Raw genomic sequence first — 19,073 nt, 5'->3', positions numbered from 1 at the left:
AGCTTTCATCTCTATTTGCCTAAGTGTGTGCCAACCTTGCTGTTTTTTTTTTTTTTTTTTGCTTATTGTCGTGCTTCTATTCATATGCCTCTGTTTATTCAATAATTTGTCTCAGAGAAACTATACTGAATTCAGCTTTCATCTCTATTTGCCTAAGTGTGTGCCAAACTAGAGAAGCAGACATATTGTGAAATGAAAAAAAAAAATGTTAAAGGAAATAGGTTAGTTTCACAGTTCAGAAAACAATCAAGTGAAATTTAGCAGAAGCATCCTTCTGTTTCTCACACTTTGCTGTAATAAAATTTGGTTCACTGCGTCAGGTTAGTCGCATTGTGCTGGAATGAGCACACAATGACCAAATCAGACAGCAATGTGACGAAGGTACAATGAAAACACTGACGCACACAGATTCTTATTTTGTCTTCTGAGGCATGTCTGTCTGAATTAAAAACAAGCTTTCTTGTCTGAGAGGAACAGGGGAGGAAGTGATCATTCCAGATGGGAACCATGAACAAGGCAATGTGGGTGAAAAATGCAAAGAAAAACAGTACGGTTTGGGAATGAATGTGTTAAATAGTAACCTATCATTAAGACAAACAAACAATCATTAGGGAAGCCTGCTAATTAACACTGTTTTAATTAATGGTGCTGTTGAAGATGCAAAGCATAGAGGGGTAATGGTGCTTTGGGTTACAGATTGATTTAAGTTAACAGCACAATTATTTAAAGGCAGTTTGAACTAAAAAGCACCTACTTCTAAACAACTCACCTATGATCAAAGGTAAAGGTTTGAACTAGGCATGCTGCCAGGATCAAGTTATAACAAATGTTTTTTTAAGTTTGCATAAAAGTGCTAAAATATTTCATCCAACTATAATGCAGCATTGTCCCATGTCCTTTCTTCTCCCTGGCTGCTGCTGCACACTGCCAGTCAGTAGGCTAATTGAAGGCCCATACTTTTTACTGTACCTTATGGAAAAGAAAATCTTGTAGTTGCCATAAATACAGGGAATTATATGCTGCATTTACAAAAAATTAATGTAAAAAAATAATTCAGTGGGGAAACCACAAAAACCCATTAGATGATTAATCCAGTTCATGATATACATCTAGGAGCAACAGACAAGAAAACAATCAATGCTACAAAATGTTTTCAGGGTTGTATTGGATGATGAGTAAAAACAGCCTAATTTAATGTAGCATTTGTCTGTAAATTTACTGGCTGGCAGATGTCTCTTTATACACTCAGGTAGTCAAATGACAAACCATAAACCACTGTGATTTAGTTACCCTTGGTAATGGAAATAAATTAGTTTCTAATGCTCACTTTAGAGGTAAATTGCCAGAGGCGTTTGCTTAGTTACAGCTAACAATTTCATGCTGACAACGTGGATAGGTCCATGCTAAAGAAAATGTATCACCTAATTGGAGCTCTCTTTCTGTTTGGCTCTTTATATTTGCCCTCAACGTGACTGATCGCTATGAGAAAATTGACCTCCTGTTTTTAATGACATACAGGAAATTACTCAGTCCATCACAGAGACCGTCACCATTACAGCTGTTTTTTTTTTTCCAAAAAGAGAAAAGGTTCAAAAGCTTTTAACTCGATCAGATTCATTTTTTAATCAGATATGATGACTTGTACTTTTAACAAACCAAATAATGACCATTAATAACAATGATTAATACCCGGAAGTCTTATATCAGCAAGTATAGGCATTTTGTCGTGCACGTCAGAGTTAGCATTAGGATTAGTATGCTTGATTTGCTAAAGCAGCAGATTATTAATGTTGGTTTGGACTATTTGAAAGTACTCTGCAAAAACCGACAACTCTTTAGTATAGATATACTCTATACGTGTATATATCTATACATGTATAGAGTCAAAAATATATACTGTGAACATTTAACCAAAATGAATCAGCTGGTTCACTGTAGAGTTCACCATATGTACCGGGAGTTTCAAGTCAGGTTATTCACTGTTTAGCTTTGGGTTTACCCTTCTCATTTAAAACTACAATCTATGGAATTTTTTAATCGAGATCACCTACTCCAAGAATGTCTTATAAACAGCAGATCCTGATATAAATGACAACTTTTTAGACTGATTTGATAGGAATCTCAGACAGCTCCCCCTCGAACAGTATTCATAGAATAAAATAACAACTTTTCCTAACTAATGCCACACCCCTTGACAAAACGTCTACTCTGCATATTCCAAATAGGATCCTTCTGTGAAAATCTGTCTTCCAAGTTTTAACGATTTCCTATATTTGGAGATGAAAAGAATAAACAAGCATAAGGATAAATGAATCGCCACTCATATTCTTGTCTTTCCATTAGACTGACATGAAATTCTGTCATAGCTGAGGCGCCCCAGGACATAACTGATCTGTAATATATTTTCAGGCATTAACATAAAGATCGAGGCAGGAGGTCAAGCATTCAGGGTCGTCTCTCCACCAGAACTCTCAACCCTGTCAGCGTGTTGATATGCTTTATGGCCTGAGCAGCAACCTTCTTAAAAAAAAAAATCAGCGAGTGAAAAATTCCCACATACACCCAACTTTGATATGGCAAACTGTCATTATAATAATATTCCTATTTAAATGCATAGGGTGGTGTTTTTGTGAAGGCCCTTGTGTGAGGAGTGGCTTCAGAGTGGGCAGATGCTTATTTTTCCCTCACTGACATTAAGTAGAGGTCATTCTGATGTCTCGACATTAGAGAAGTAATTTAGATTCTTGTTAAAAATCACTTTGTAGTATTCAGAACCTCTAATATTACTGTGGGTTGCAGCAGTGTAGAATAGCTAGAACTGTCTGTATTTCACGTCACAACAATTTATTTCATTGGGATTTTATGTGCAACACTTCACAGTTTAACTTCTTGTACTACACACAAAAAAATAAAAACAACATGGTTTTCATGTGCTGTGCCTTTGTTTTAATGTCCTTTACTCTGATACACCTAAAAAAAAAGGCAAAGCCAACAAAAAAAACACTGTCTTTATAAGTGGATCATTTAATATGTAGAGTGCACATTTGTGTATTGACTATACATGGGAAATGTTAGTACCAGCATCATGGTTTAGTGACTATTTTCCTTAGAGGGGACAATCGGACAGGAAGATTAGTAATGGACGGCAGCAGATGATTCTACAAAATGCTGTCAGAGGGGTTGAATAAAAAAGCTCTGCATATTTATTTTAAAGCATTTGTTTTTAAAATTTCTTATTTCCTTGACCCTACAAGTATGAAGCATTTCAGGGGCTATGAACAGCTTTGCAACACACTAAATGTTTCTTTAATGATAGCTATTCATTTTGCTTTGTTATTGCAGTGGGAGTAAATATAGTGATTGCAAATGAGAAGAAATTAGTAGCTAAACTACATAATTAAATTTTTGCATAACTGATTTAATAAGTGGGAACAGCTTTCATCACAAATCAGGCTCAGAAACAGGTTGTGCTAAAATGTTTGGTACCAACTGTAACAAAGTGATTAAAGAGTCAAACTAACATAAGTTGAAATTAGTTGCATTATCATAAATTCATTAATTGTGTTAAAAAAGCCCAGCAGGCAGTTGGTCACAGAAAAAAAGGATCAACTCAGTTCATCCAGATGAACATAAAAGATGAAGAATAGAAGTATGTTTGTCTGTGTGATTTATACAATTCATATAACAATAGAAATTGTCTTTACAAGTCATCCTGCTACTGCCTTGTTGTGTCTCCCAAGTCAGGAGGCAGGTCGTTAAAGCACCATAGGGGTTTAATTCACCAGGAAACATTAGTTCCTGTGTTCTTAATCAGAAATGTATTATTTTCAATGATCTGAAGTAATTTACTTCAGATAAACAGCAAAAAACAACAAAAAAGGTTGAGCCAATTTAAGTGAATCATTATAACAATAAAACCTTTTTATATCAGGATGAAATTAAAAATATTAAATTAGTGAAAGACTTCATCCCTGCAAGCCAAACAAAATATGCCCATGCTGTGAAGATACATTTCCACATAATAAATAAGACCTACTGTTGGTGCATATATCCTGGCACACCAGGATGTGTATCGCAGCATGTATGATTCCCTGATGGGGTGGAGCACTCCACCAGAGTGACACCGCTGGGAATATTCCACCTTTGCCCTGCATGTATGACAGTCAGCGGCAAAACATATGGCCGTGCCAGCAAAGGAGGTGTTTGTGCAAGGTAGGAAAAGGGCAGAGCTGAGCAGCATGCAACTGTGGCCTCGTATGGGAGGGGGCAAGCTGGTCACTAGCTGGCACCTGCATGGAAATGATGTGGGCTGCATCAGACAGGATCAGGTACTGTGCTTCCATGCACAAAGGGAGAAAATGACCTTCACACCTCAGCAGTCCAGGACACAGGCCACACCTTGTAAAAAGGAAAATGTGTTGTTTGGTTGTTTTGGGGCTTTTGTGCTCTGTGGATTTTAATCAAAGCGGAGTTTTAAAAAAAATTAAATAAATAAAAGAGTTCCGGAAACTAAGATATCTATTAGAAAGGTAATAATAATAATAAATAATAATAGTCCAATTCATTCTATGCATAATCTATCTTTTAAATAGATTAAAGTTCATAAAAATTTGACAGCTGTTATTAAAGCTTACAAACAGCCCATAAGTAAGTGAAAGCTATAATTATAAGCTTTGATAATAATCACAATGAGCTGTTCAGTTTTAGTTTATGCCAAACATTTGTCCTTAAAGTAACATTGCAAGCTTAAAGTTTAAAGATTATTTCCCATATATGTCTTTACAATTGCTCGAAAAGTAAAATTAATTGGCCTCTATCTACAGCAGGAGGACAAGAAATGCTGCTCGCTCTTGCTAATTTGTTAAGTGTCCGCCGTCACTGGCACCTCAGAAGACAATGTGCCCCTAAATGAAAGGCCTAAAGCAGAAGCAGACTACAATGCTTTTCCTCTTTTCTCTTTCAACTGTACAACGCTGGTGTTATTTTATGCTTTTAGAAATAATATTTAGGAAACTTTTCACAAAAACTCTGGAACTTGTGCTATTAACCTATAAAACAAACAAATAAATGAACTAAAATTATACAAAAGTCAGTATTTAAAGCTCAACACCCAGTTGTATCTATATTGCAAACTTTTGTTTGCAATAAAACAGGAAGTATGGCTTGGTTGAGCTAAAAAAAATCTAGTCTGGTCAGTGGTGTGAACTTAGTGGCTTTGCCAACATGGTCACAGACTTGTGGTGTTTTTTTTTTTTAAAAGAAGCAACTAGCAGCCAATCAACCAACTCTTTTCTAGTGTGATTGGAAGCTTTTAGAGTCTCTAATGTAAACGCATTTAGTCTTTTTGCTCTTCCTAACAATCGGCTACCTTTTACCTTGTATCTTCTCCAACTCTAAGAAATCAAAGCTTGCCCACTTATCACACAGCTGACCATCCTAACTGCACTCAGAGCAGGAAATGTTCATCCCTCTGCATCCGCAACACAATGATTTATGGGAGTTTTAAAGCTCCTCGTAGACTTTAATGTTAAACACCATACGGAACTTAAGAAAAAAAAAAAAAAATTGATAAAAAAAATAAATAAATAAATAAAGAATAAGTATTGAGCTAAGAAATTCCATGAAACACCTTTTGGGTCAGCTTTGCTGGTTTTAGTCCCAGATAAAGGAGGATGTTTGCAAACAACTGTCAAAAGAAAGAATTGTAGTTTTGAACCAGTGGCGGCTGCTGCTCTATGAAACAGGGGAGGCTCAATGGTGTTAATTAAATCCAAACATCATGTATTGCATTAACAAATTACTACAAACAGTGAAAATGGCCGTTGTGAAGTGATCTGAAATAATAAACTCAGTCAGTCAAAAATCCTTAAGTATGTCAGCATCGAGCAGCCAGCTTCGTGACCCGTCCCTGCTCCATGGACCCTCTAAAAGGTTTAACGTCACTGGAAGTGACATACTTTGGCATGTTTTCCAATCAGGGCTCTACTTTCTCTCTGCTTACCTCTATAGACCGAGGCTCAAATCTCAACAGGGATTTCTCATAGAGGCTGACAGGCAGCGCCCTGCTGCTTCAGATGGGAGGGGAAATTGCGTCCAATAGCGGAATAAACTGCTGATTAATGCACAAAAGACTCATGAAATCAGCTGCATTTTTAATGCATATCTAATGCAGTTTAATCACTATATATATGACGTTTGACATTAAATACTTGCCAATAATTTTGTGAAATTTACAGGACGGGTAGCTTCCCCACTATTCTAAATAGATTCAAATACAGTTTTATATTCACTGGTTATTGCTTCCATAATTTTATTAATCTTACTTTCATATCTAACAATATTGTAAACTATAGCAACCAATCCTTAATGTATCTGACCATCTCATGTTCCAGAACTAAAAACTTTAACTGATCAAACTTGAACACTAAAGAAAAACACTGACAATAACTTATTTATAAAATAACAGTTTGTGATTAATGAATTCAATGTATTCCACTGTCGAAAATACAAAAAGATTAATACCATTTCCATGCTGTTTTAAAAAAAAACAAATGCATCTAAAATGATGCTCTGTTAACTCTTACCTCTCACCTAAATATTCTAGCACTTTTTCAGTTTAACTAGTCCTACACAACAGGTTCATTTGTTATTTTGAGCAGTCTCTACATTCTATCACATTCCTACCTACCGTACTAATCTGTTGTATAAAAAAAATGATACCTTAATATGTGTAAAAAACTTTTGTAAGACATTATATCAAGCTTGACAAGCTCAATTTGTGCCGAAACCTAATATATTACCTGTTTCAAAAGGTCTGTGTTTAAGTAAAAACAAATGTTATGAGGTGTTGAACCCATTTTATTTTTGCAAATATTAAAGGATGGTATAACCTTAAAGGGGTAAATCCATCATTTTAGAAAACATGGTTCTCTCCTTAGTCTAGGTGTGAACAGGGTGTCAGTTTAAATGAGCTATAATCCAACATATTAGCACGTTGTCATTAAGACTCTGATAATTAACCTTTCATTTAGAGGTACAGTAGAACTAGAGGAAAAAACAAACCTCTCTAAAATCACCAGATATGTATAAAACAGGTATGGTCTTCATCTACTCTGTTGAAACATCTAACCATGCATCAACCTTTCCAGATCACTGCTCTCTGACAGGTGATTAATGTGTAGGACTCTGCAGGGGCAATGATGCCAGTGTGTGAGGATGCTTTAAGTGTTGATGTAAATGCATGGATCTGCATGGGTTCACATAGTATTGTGTGGGCTTGTGGATGACTTTCTATAAAACAGTTGTTTTAAATGAATGGAATGGTTCAAAGGTTACAATTGTGTTGACCCACTTTCAAAACTCTCTTTTCATTAGTGATCAAAATGTTAGGTAATTAAAGATAACTATTCTGGTTCTACAATGTGATAAGAGAAATAACCACAGGGGAAAAAAAAAAAAAAAAAACCTCTTCTTTCAACACCTTTGTTTTAACAGCAATTGCTTTATCATTTTACCCCTCCTATCCATTCCTGGCATGGAGCTTTGCGATCAAGGAGAGCAGTTTGAAATGAGGTGAAGGGAGACAAGGCTCATCATGTTCAGCCTGTAACAATGACACATCAAAGCAGAGGCGCCGGCACAAAAACCTCAGGCGCTGTCAGACTGTATCTTCACTGATCTGTGACCCGAGCCAGGCTGCCGCACTTTTAGGAGCAAACACCAGCCTCCTTCAAACACAAACACACACAAATATGCAAACTTGTCAATGGCAGCTGGCCTGTCTGATGGAAAGATGAACACATATTGGCCCAGTGAGTTTTTATCTGTCTCAGAGTGGAATTAAATTAGAAATAACCCTGGTTTTCTGCAGGAATGTAGACTGATTTAACAAGACTATGCAGCACTTGAAAAAAAAACTGTACTGTGGAATTTGTGGGAAAATTAAATGACAGGCAGACAAAGTAGAGTCTGAAGCTACAAACTACAACTCAAAATCAGCGCAAGAACAAGAGAAGAGCACACCTCATTATCCAACTCCTACCAACTCACTCTACTGTTATACTGACAGATTTCCCTCTCTGGTGACACAGCTCTACAAAAATTGTATTTAAGAGGGTCTTAACTGTTTTCAATAATTTAGATTTTTATTTAAGTATTGGTTAAATGTTCCATATTGATTAAAGCTCCTAAAACATCAAATTTTTAGTTCAGTTAAGAAGATAATGTTTCTGGTACTATTGGAAATTACAAAAAAGTAATGGACAAAACTACTCTGACATTTTTACCACAGAGATGTCATAGACCAGGGTCTGGTTCATCATCTGCATTTAGAATATTATAAAGGATTATTTACAATTTTGAGAAAAAGAAATGAGCAACTTGGCAAAGGCCTGTACTTGCCATTTGCTTTCTGCTTTTACTTTAATAACTGTGAAGATGTTGGTTCAGTTAGTCATTGGATATGTAAATTTGACATGTATGTATACACATATGTAAGATTTTTTATGATAAAATAGAATACACAGAACCATCACATGACTTGCAGATGATCAAAACTATTCACTGGATCAAAAATGTAGGTCTGCTAAACTTCAAGTAGTTATCTAACTCTATAGGTAAAGTTAAAATTAGTTGCATGCCATGTTGAAAGTTTGACAGTAAGTTGGCAAAACTCTTAAACTAAAGAAGCTTTGCTCAGCTAGTTGAGATAGCTATTTTAATGCTACTGTGTTGAATGGATTTTAAAAGGTTGCGTTTAAGCATAAAGTATTATTTAACTGTTTTGTTTACAATAAAATAAATATCAATATTAGAAAAAGCTAATTTTTAAAAAAAGAATATTCTGCTGCAACTTTCTGATACGCAGCTGCCTATCTATGACTCAGCCAAGAACATTTAATAAGTGACAGACAAGCTGGCAGCTTGAAGTGCCTGCAGCCTCTTTTTCTGAATCACATCTGACTGCAATAATTTCAGGCCAATAATGACAATGTGGCAATCAATGATTGGTCTGTTTGGGTATGCTTTCTGCTGCCTGTACTTGCATGAGAAATGACCTGTCATCCCATCACTAATCAAAGCAGTAAACAGACCAACCGGATCACATGAACAGGTAACATGATCATCAAACATGAAGGTGATGATCAGAGATCAAACTCTAATTAAACACCATGAGTCAGACATTAATCTGTCACAACACAGTTGATGAATTTAACACTCTGGTATTTGGGTTTCCTGAAAAAGCCTGCTAAATCAAACTGGGAGGTTTGTCATCTCCTCAGAGGGTGGTTTTAGCAGTGATTACATATTTGAGACCTCAGCTTACTGGATGAGAAGACTTAACAGTGTCAACACATGTTCACAGAACCAAAAAAATTCTGCAGGCCTTGCCTTTATTTCATCTTAAATCTCATAGGCTCACTTATGTTGCAATAAATGTCTCTGGTTATTATAATCAATAGAGGCAACAAAACATCAGATGAAAGCAGTGATTGAAACTCAGCTAAGCAGAGTTTGAATTAAGACTTCCACATAGATTCAGAAATCAATATGATCTCGTTCTATTAAGACGGGCCCTTACACAGAACTTTGTTTTATGCAACATCACTTTTTTGCGATTGAGCACATATTCTGTATACTGTAAGTATCACTGTAAGTATGAGCACACAGAGACAGTACTCAAACCAGAAAGAGCAATATACATGCGCTATTGAGGCTGACTTGTAAGCAGCTATTTGGCATGAATTTGAAAGAAAACAGAGACAATAACATCTGCAGTTTGGGAGACACCTTACAGTGTGAAGTTCGCAGGCTTATGACTCTAAGTGAAAGTTTAACTGTGAAGGCACAACACCAAATGTTTGCACACCGGGTGCAAAATCGAGAGCCACTAATCACAATGAAACCATAAAAAATGAGCAAATGTAAAGCTGAAATACTTTAAGATTATACTGTTTACAAAAAAATGAATCAGATATTGATCGTACCTAGAATTTCAGATGTGTTTGTAGGCTTCTCAAACATTTTTCAGTTTTATACTTTTCCTGGCTCAGACTTTTCAGTGGATGGATGGAGAGATTGACAGATGGATGGAACTTTTAGACAAGGGGAGTGAAAATAAAGTCAGAAAAAAAGTCTACAGTAGCAGCCATTCAAAATGGCCCTTCCCGGTCAAACTCCAGCCGAATGACAGCCAACTTCCAGCCACTGCAGTGACCCCCTCCTTCTCTTGGGCGTGAATATCTTTTTTACTTTGACTCCACCCTTTCACTGAGTTACAAGGTCTGACCAGAATAAGATACTTCTCTTTAGATCTTAATCTCCACAAATCATGACAGAAAGAATATTTTAGTACAAAGATTGATGGTTAAAATGAAATTGTATGGGACCAGCCAAGGGTCCATCAAGGAAAGTGGGGAAATTTTGAATGGCTGAATCCTTCTAATACATTTATACTCTAACCTGAATAATAAAATAGATCCCTACATTTACAGACTGTATGGGAACCCTGTATTAACACTTTACAGATGTGACTTAGTTCTATCTCATAATTTGTTGCAAAACATAGAGGAGCAATTAAAATTCTGGGACTGCATCACCAGTTCTTTTGAAAGACTAAAAGGAGCATTGTATAGAAAGTTTAAAACAGCTGCACAGATTGTTGAGGTTTGTCATAAATTTTAGAGCTCCAGCAATTGTTTATTTTATGTCTTGCCATGACTCTTTAAAATAATCTACAAAAAAAAAAAAGTTAAACCCAGCTATTGTTTAAATATATTTCATGGTTTAATAAACAATTTATAAATCAATTACCAATATGGCAGGGGTATTCATATTGTTTAAACAGAGTACAAGAGTATTTAATCGGAGGTAAATCAAAAGTACAGCCAGGAGGGAATTAATAGAGAAGTAAAGGCATGACATGTTCTTCACAAACAATTCTGTAAAAGTAAAAAAAAGTGAAAGATGTCATACTTTATTTAAGGGGTTAAATGTGGTAATTGGTTAAAACAAATGTATTTACTGAGAACTCAGTGAGAGTTTTTATTGCTTTTACAAGGAATTTCTAAAGAAACTCTAAAGAGTATGATAGAAATAATTAAAGAGGACTGTTTTTTTAACAGATTTTGCTCTCCCTGTCGAGTCATTCTCTGGTAATTCTCTGCATGTTGAAAACAATTGCAAGATTCATTGAAAGCCATCAACGTCTGTTGATATTCCCACATCTCTTTTTTTTTTTTTGTTTCCTTAAAACCCAACTAACAGGTCTATCATGCCTACTAATCAAAATAGCAGTTACAGGAAAACAACAACAACAAAAAACACCCTCCAATTTAAAATAGAAAGCTAGACAGAATCTGGACAACACAGCTAAACAAACAAGTTGGTTTTAACATGGCTGACAAAAGTTGTAACTAGTAAGTGACACTTTTTGAGCTTCTTAATTACACTAATAAGTGTAATTAATGAGTAGATATTATGAGGTGTAATAAAGGGGGACTTGGCAAAAATAATGGATATCTATTCAAGGGACAATTACCGTTAATAGATTATAATTTTATTCAGAGTTCTAAATAGATTTGAGACCTTGATTTCCAGTTTGTGAGAATTGTTTTCATAGCAATAGCTAGCACAATAAGTAAAAATCTACTTTGCTTTTCATTGAAATGTATTAAATATCCATGTTAATGCATGGTACATTAGGGGAATATTTCATTATTTGTATTTTTTGGCAATTTCCTCCACTAGTTCATTCCCTTAATCTGTGGTTCAAATATTGATGACTAAAGAATTCTCCTCTACAAAGAGAGGAAGCTGCATTCTGAAGTAACCAGAATACTGAACAGAGGGAATATCTGATGAGACAGAATAACGAATGAGAATATGTAAATCTTTCAAATGTATCTGCAGAGGATTTTCTACATACAAAAATACGCCTTACAATGGGTTTGTAAGTCACTTTATAACCACAAGGGTAAATATTCAACCAAAACAATATAATTACAATGTCTCCTATCAGTGAGAAAACATAAATGATTTATGAGCAACAGTAAAGTAGGCACTATCATATTAATTAACCAAATAATCATATCAAAAGCTACAACTGGGAAAAGAGCAAATTTTCTTGCTTTTTGGATTCCTCTGTTCCAGAGTTGAATTGGCATCAAGGATGTGCGCTCCATAGGCATTATCAGGCATTAATCAAACATTCCCTGCTCCACTCAAACCTTCTACTATCAAAAGTTACATTGCTAAAATTTTCAAGGGGTTTTCTATGGTAATGTCTTGTATTTTGGCTGTGCAATAATAAAAAACTAAATGGCACATAAGAATGGCCCATATTGATCTTTTAACGTTATTAGAACTACACTTTTTATTTTCATTGATTTTATGACAAACCAACACACATTAATGCATGTTTGTTAAGCAGAAGAAAATATAGGCAAAAACAAAAACAAAATCTGAAAAGTGTACCCTTAAGTGAAATAGTGAAATACTAAAGATTTCTCTCGTTCTCTCGTTACTCATCAAATCCAACTTTGTATTTTGGAATTTTGGTATAGCATTAATCAGAGAAGCAACCAAAAAAAAAAAAAAAACAATTGTTCCTTTGGATTTCACAGAAAACATAACTTTAAAATTCCCACAAATATTAAAGATGGTGATGGCAGCATCATCCTGCTTTTATTAAGTTCAGACAAGAAAACTGGGCTGAGTTTTGGCGGAAATTACGAGAAACATCCTTGAGAAAAACAAAAGCTAACAACAGACTACTATAAAAATTTAAAAATAGACAAAGAAGAAAAAGGGTTACAATTAATTTACAGCCATTTAAATAAGGTATTCAAAACCTTTTCTAAATAGCTCTCTTTGACCTGGATCAAGCAATAAATTTCAGCAAGGGAAAGCAAAACCGGTCTTTGTAATATGAATGGCACATCTTGAGATCAAGGCTAAGACAAAAGAACTCAAAACATGATTGGAGTTATCTAACTCTAAACCGATTTATATAGACAGGGCACGGTGATTGATTTCACCGACCGAGTGATCTAGCAAAGTCCAACACTCCCATAACCACTCACCCCAAAAAAATCAAGATAAGAGAAACTTAATCCTACAATGATTAATCAGAGCTGGAGCTTCAGAGAAGGAGCTGAACATGAAAAGCATTGAAGCAAGATTTTCTGTAGTCCAGACTTTAATTAACAGCGGCTATGAACAGTCTCCAAATTGTAGTTCTAAGCAGGAACAATACAACATGAAAAAATGGACGTATTATATCCACTGAGATGCCTGCTAGGCTTACAGTGGCGCAAGAGAAAGGTGTTGACAAGGTCCTGCTAAACCTGAGTCTCACTTTGCTTTGCAGGCTGACAGCGCTCAGCCATCCGCAACGAGCCACAGAGATAATGGATGGCAAAGCATGACAGCTTTCTATGGAGTGCACCTAGAGAGAGACAGCAAGGTGAGGCTGGAGAGGGGAGCTGGACAGATGATCTGCACTTTTTTGTTAAAGCACTTAGTTTCAGGCAGACTGCTCAGACTTAAAGGCTGTATTTATATGGAGATAAAGAAGAGAGACAGGGACACATAAAATTCATTTGAAACTTCGCCCATATTTAGGCTTTGGTTTTTCATTAAACAAATAATAGGGATTGAGGTTTTTATCCTTGGCAATTACTTTAAATTTCTTTGCTGCAGGGATAGTTCCAACATGAAAAACCTAAACACATCCAGCAGAGATAAAAAGTGGAAAATTTGGATGGCTGGAAACAATTTTAATGGACATACCACACCAATTTTTTTTCTAACTATTGGTGTTGTAGAAAACAGATGAAGCAAATTAGAGGATTTCTCAAGAGACAATATCAAATATAATTCAAGGAACCCTTTTCCTCAAACTGAAAAAAGTATCTGAAAGTGTTTTTTTTTTTTGTTTTAATGTTGTTATTTAAGCAGCAATCTTGCTTGCTTAAAGTGCTTAAAAGTCATTTAATGGGATGAGAGGCTTGGAAATTCTTAGGTAATATAACAGGTCATCATATAATGTTAGCACACCAAGTTCAACCCAACTATAATGGATGGCAGAGGTCAACATGTGGCATGCTTTATTAGATGTATAAGGACATTTTCTCTAGCTAATTTCTCTCTTTCTTATTCTATAACCCTAAAGCAGAAGTTCATCAGGACTGTTTGCATGAGAGTTTACAATACCTGATCTATTAATTAAACTTCACAAGAGCCCAAAAAATCTAGTATCTAGAAACTCTACTACATTATGCATTCTGACCATCCGCTTAATACATGCATTAACCTCATATTGACATGCTTTGGAAGGTCAACATACATCAATAGTGTCTGTAGCAACGTTTAAATATGCATCTATGTTAAATCATGTAGACCTAGTTTGTGTTTGGCATCTAAATAGAAAACCTTTCCCTTTATGTCCATTTTAATGTCTTAACTCCCTGAATGCATGAATGAATCATGTAGGGTTTGAAGGAATGAAGAGACAGCAACAGAAATAAAAAACAATGGGTAGAACCTGGTGTGGTGGATAGCATTTAAAGCAGCATGCAGCCACCTGTAAGAAATTACATATTGGATAAAAAAGGAGACTACTGTACTGTAGCAGCTGCAAACTGAATATGTTTATGGAGGGAGTAGAAGATTATGTTTAAAGCAGCAGTACATCTAGAGTAGGCTGGCGCAATTAGCTTGCTGGCATGACATCTTTTTGGTAATTTTGAAAGAACATTGATGAGAAAACATGGCATAGAAAACAAAGTACCAAACTAAATTGTTTTGGTTTTTTTTCTTAAAAGTTAATCATATGTTTTTAACTCTTTCATTTTAAAGACAAAGATAGGTGATAGCTAAAATGTGCACTGTAGGCCAGAAAACTTCCTTGTTAATGTGCTAGTCAGATTGCTAAATATGTTAAATAATTTAATTTGATTTGAAAAAATCACTGTCTTATTAAAATATAAGAATTCGAAAACAAGGGTGGCGGTCAGCATTTGGATTACCCCCCATCCCTCTATTTAATCACCCTGCTTATCCGGGGAGTGGTGGCCTGGTGGTTAGGGCATAGGGCTTGGAATCCTGAAGTTCTGAGTTCAAGTCCCACTCCCACAGACTGTCACTCTGGCTCCCTGAGCAAATACCCACACTGCTCCCTGAGCGCCCCACAATGTGAGCCCACTGCTCCCCAAGGGGCTGGGTTAAATGCAGAGATTTCATTTTATTGCTCTATACTTGTGAAAGTGTAGGGACAATAAAAAAAAAAAAAAAGCTGGATGCTTAAATTGATCTTTAAGAGTTTTGATCATTGGTGTGTACCAGATCTGGTGTCAGTTATTTGATTTTTTTTCTCTTACAGTGGCATATGCAACAAATAATAAACGAGGCAAACTAGTAATTTGAGATGAATCCCGTACAGGTGGCCATCTGCCATTTCGAACAGACTCCAGGTGACGGCACCATCTGCTGCTCCTTACACGTTGCCAGAGCATTTGTCATTTATGTAGATAGGGAGAACTAGAACTAACTCGTATTATTCACAGAACTGCATGTGATGTTCTTTAAATGCAATGCTTCCATCCTCTGTGTGACACCATTCACATGGCCCGCTGTCCTTGTTACATCATAAGAGGTAACAGCACAGTCGTATACTTGATATGTTCCTCCCATTGGATAAACTTTAGCGAATGTGCAAAAGAGGTCAGAAACATAGCTCCCTGCTGGAAAATCTCAGTGGTTTTCCTTTAGGACATTGCTGCCATGCTGCAATCTTAGAGGTCAAAGAGAACATAAATAAGTAAATGAAAAACCCTTCATGTTTTATCACGCCTCCAAACTGAGCACACTAACAGTGTAAGCGGACAACGTTGTTGTTTTACAATGAGGTAGCGTTGACTAAAGCCCCTTAGCTCCAAGGACATAGGGCAACCAGAGTAAAGGAAGTAGTAACAGATAAGGATGTCTTATACTGAACAATCTTAGATTTGAAAGAACTACAAATTGAATATAATACTGAAGTACAATGAAATAGTTGTAGATATAAAATTTCAAATATGAAAAGGTGTTTTTATATGCACCAAGATTTAATGAATACTACTCAAAAATCAATTGATTAATGGAAACAAAAAAAGTGCATGTTATTTTAGAACATTTAAACACAAAGGCTGGATTTAATATTGAAAGTAGCTCTGGGGAAGAGTTTCATGTGTCCTATACTCTTTAAACACCAGGTGTCCTCAGGATAAAAAAAATACAACACAAGCCCAGAATTCAGAGCTTTGAGAATATTTTTTTATATGAAAACTAAAATAACTATTGTGTTGTCCTTAATGCATTTTCCACAATTCTGCCTGCATAATATTTCATTACCATCAAAATAAGACCCGTTCAATGTTTGAAAAGGCAGATGGAGAAATAGCTAAAAAAGCACCGCACAATCTAATGAAATGAAAGAGCTGTACAAAAGGCAGTCCATCTCTGGAGATGACATCTGTATCTTGAAGGCAGATTTTGTCCCACTTGCCTTCAGTGGAAGGATGGAGGGAGAGGCAGGAAGACAAGAGGCCAGTATATAGTACTGATGTCTCTGTGTTGGTTTTACTGACTACAATAACACAGACCCACTGATATACAGAAAGGGAAACTGATGTTTAAAGAGACATTAAAGGATCACCAACATGCACCAAACAGTGTATCTGCCTCTATTTTAATTCATATTAGTGAAAACTCTAAATGTCTTAAGTCTAAATGTATTTTTTTATAACCTTAAATAATAAAATGTTAGCCACCTTTTGCTAAGAGACACCTGGAGATAGGGACCTCACTATAATCCTGATCCTAGGATGGATGGATGGATGGATGGATGTAGGGTTGAAAATGTTACATATGAAATACAGAAAAGCCTTTAATTATTGCTTTTTTAAAAATCTCAATATTGATATTAAGTTTCAAAATTGGGTTGGGTTGTGAAAACCATGCATAGCAATGTAAGTGGAGTTCGATTTTTGGTTATTGATGAGTCAGATTGGTACTTTCCTTTTTCAACACTATTGGACAAAGGGGCAAGTTAGAAGGCATTGCTGACATGACAGAACTGTTGTCTAGCCAATAGAGAGAGAAGTCAAACAGGGAGAACCAGCTTAAATAATGTTTAGAGAAGACTGCGTATGGATTAGAAAAGTGTTTCTTATTGATAATATCGATCATCACTGCAGTGAGATGTGGATTGGATTGGAAATATGTTTCTAAAGTTTGGGTGCTTCTGTATTCACTCATAACATAAAACCAACAATGTATAAAGGCACCAGTTGAGATGAAAAAGTTGCTTGTTTCCACTAAAATTCGAATGTAGAATTAAGCAGAACTGACCCAAAAAAGATATACATAAAAAATATATATAAATTTAGATTTTAAATTCAGTTCATTCTTTTAATTAAACTTATCCAGTTGATCTACAGTGTTAGGCAACATTGTTTTTCTGTGAAGACAATAACACATGGTTGTGGCCGTCGGCTCTCTGCTTCCTTTAATTGTGAGAAGGGGGGGAAATTACCAAACATTAGAGTGCTGGGGGTGAAATATTGACCACTTCATTTATTTTCAAGAGCTGCCATTTTGGATTTAAGTGTAATTACTGCCTTACTGGGCAATCTGTGGCATTGACAGTCTGCAACAAACAAACAACTCCCTTTTGGTGGGTGGTTGGCTATCACAGCAGAAAGGTGCAAACCGTTAAACAATATAGACATATATCCCATTATTTGTGCTAACCAACATATTGCATCTGTGTACCTTAGCTCAAAGTTAATGTAACAGATATTTCACACACTGTACTTGCAAGGGTTAGGGTTATACTATCGGATGTCATTTAATAACATGGAAAGAAGTGATTGGACATTGAACTTGATTTCATACAGTGCGGCACAACTGTGACATAAACCGGAAAGATAATCTGTGCTTGGTTAAAGGAGAAGGAAAACAGTCCAAAAGCCCATATTTTACCCATGTCACCATCCCATTAAAATTGACAATATGTAACTTTACAACTAAAGTCCTATCTACTTTAGTTATGCAAATTCAGTGTTATGATAAAAAATGCAATCCATTTGAAACAGCAAGATTGCACCAAGAGTTCCCACAGAAAAAAAAAAAAAACTCCAGGTCAACTTGACTCTTTGCTAAATGTATTATGCCTCATCAGTTGACAAGCTCTTTCATACCCAAACACTTTATGTTTCTGTACACAGTCAACTACTTGCACTCAAAGGAAATCAGTTGTTTAAAGTTCCATTTGGATCAGTTGATTATGGTAAAATATATTCTGTTCGACCAGTGATCGAACAGAAGAGACTACAACTCATCTGCTTGTAGATCACATAAATAATGGAGGCATGACTATAAAAGCATAATCCTTTACAGAAACTCATGGGTTAAAAAAAATAAAATAAAAATTTTCGTAATCAGTGGTTGTCCAAGTAAGTGCAAAATTCATACAAGGTTTTTAAAATAAAACAATCATCTGAACTCCAGAATTTCAAATAGAGAAAACATACAATTATCAAGACACTTTTATTACAGAAATATGCAGTTTCTGAAATAATGCTGCATTCACACAAAACACATTTTCAGCATCAAAAAGGCGTCAAATGTCTGATGTTGGATGTTTGTGCACAGTGATGTCAGATGCACGTTGAGAGCATTTTTTGACACTCTTGACATGCCTCAAGCAAAGTGAGTGCAAATGGATTCCATGTGCATTGCCAGTGTTTATGTACAGTGGGAGATGAGATCAAGAGAGTGGCTTTGCTTTATTTTCTGTAATGAGTTAGAAACAAATTGTTTTAAATGTTTTTAGAGAAACTAGACCTTAAAATATCATCCATGCAGTTAGTTAATCAGAATTTATGATCCTACCTTTAAATATTCTCTAATTGTTCAGAGTGGGAGACCCCGGCATACTGGCAGGTGGTTGCTTAGGAAATACATTCAAAACAGCGCAGCCAGGAATCTCTTGAGGGCCCGCAAATTTGCCCATATTACACCTATTCTGC

At 35.7% G+C, this 19,073-nt stretch overlaps 1 protein-coding gene across 3 annotated transcripts in view; it reads right to left on the bottom strand.

Moving 5' to 3' along the window:
- sash1 (SAM and SH3 domain containing 1) overlaps nt 1-19,073 on the bottom strand; it is a 201,075-nt gene that overhangs the window by 111,002 nt on the left and 71,000 nt on the right. The gene's annotated exons all lie outside the window — the stretch shown is intronic.

The sequence above is a fragment of the Cyprinodon variegatus genome, unplaced genomic scaffold, assembly GCF_000732505.1.
Source record: "Cyprinodon variegatus isolate N-32 unplaced genomic scaffold, C_variegatus-1.0 Scaffold141, whole genome shotgun sequence".
NCBI classification, from domain to species: Eukaryota; Metazoa; Chordata; class Actinopteri; order Cyprinodontiformes; family Cyprinodontidae; genus Cyprinodon; species Cyprinodon variegatus.
Note: the sequence above shows the minus strand (reverse complement) of the source record. Positions and strands in the feature narration are given on the sequence as shown.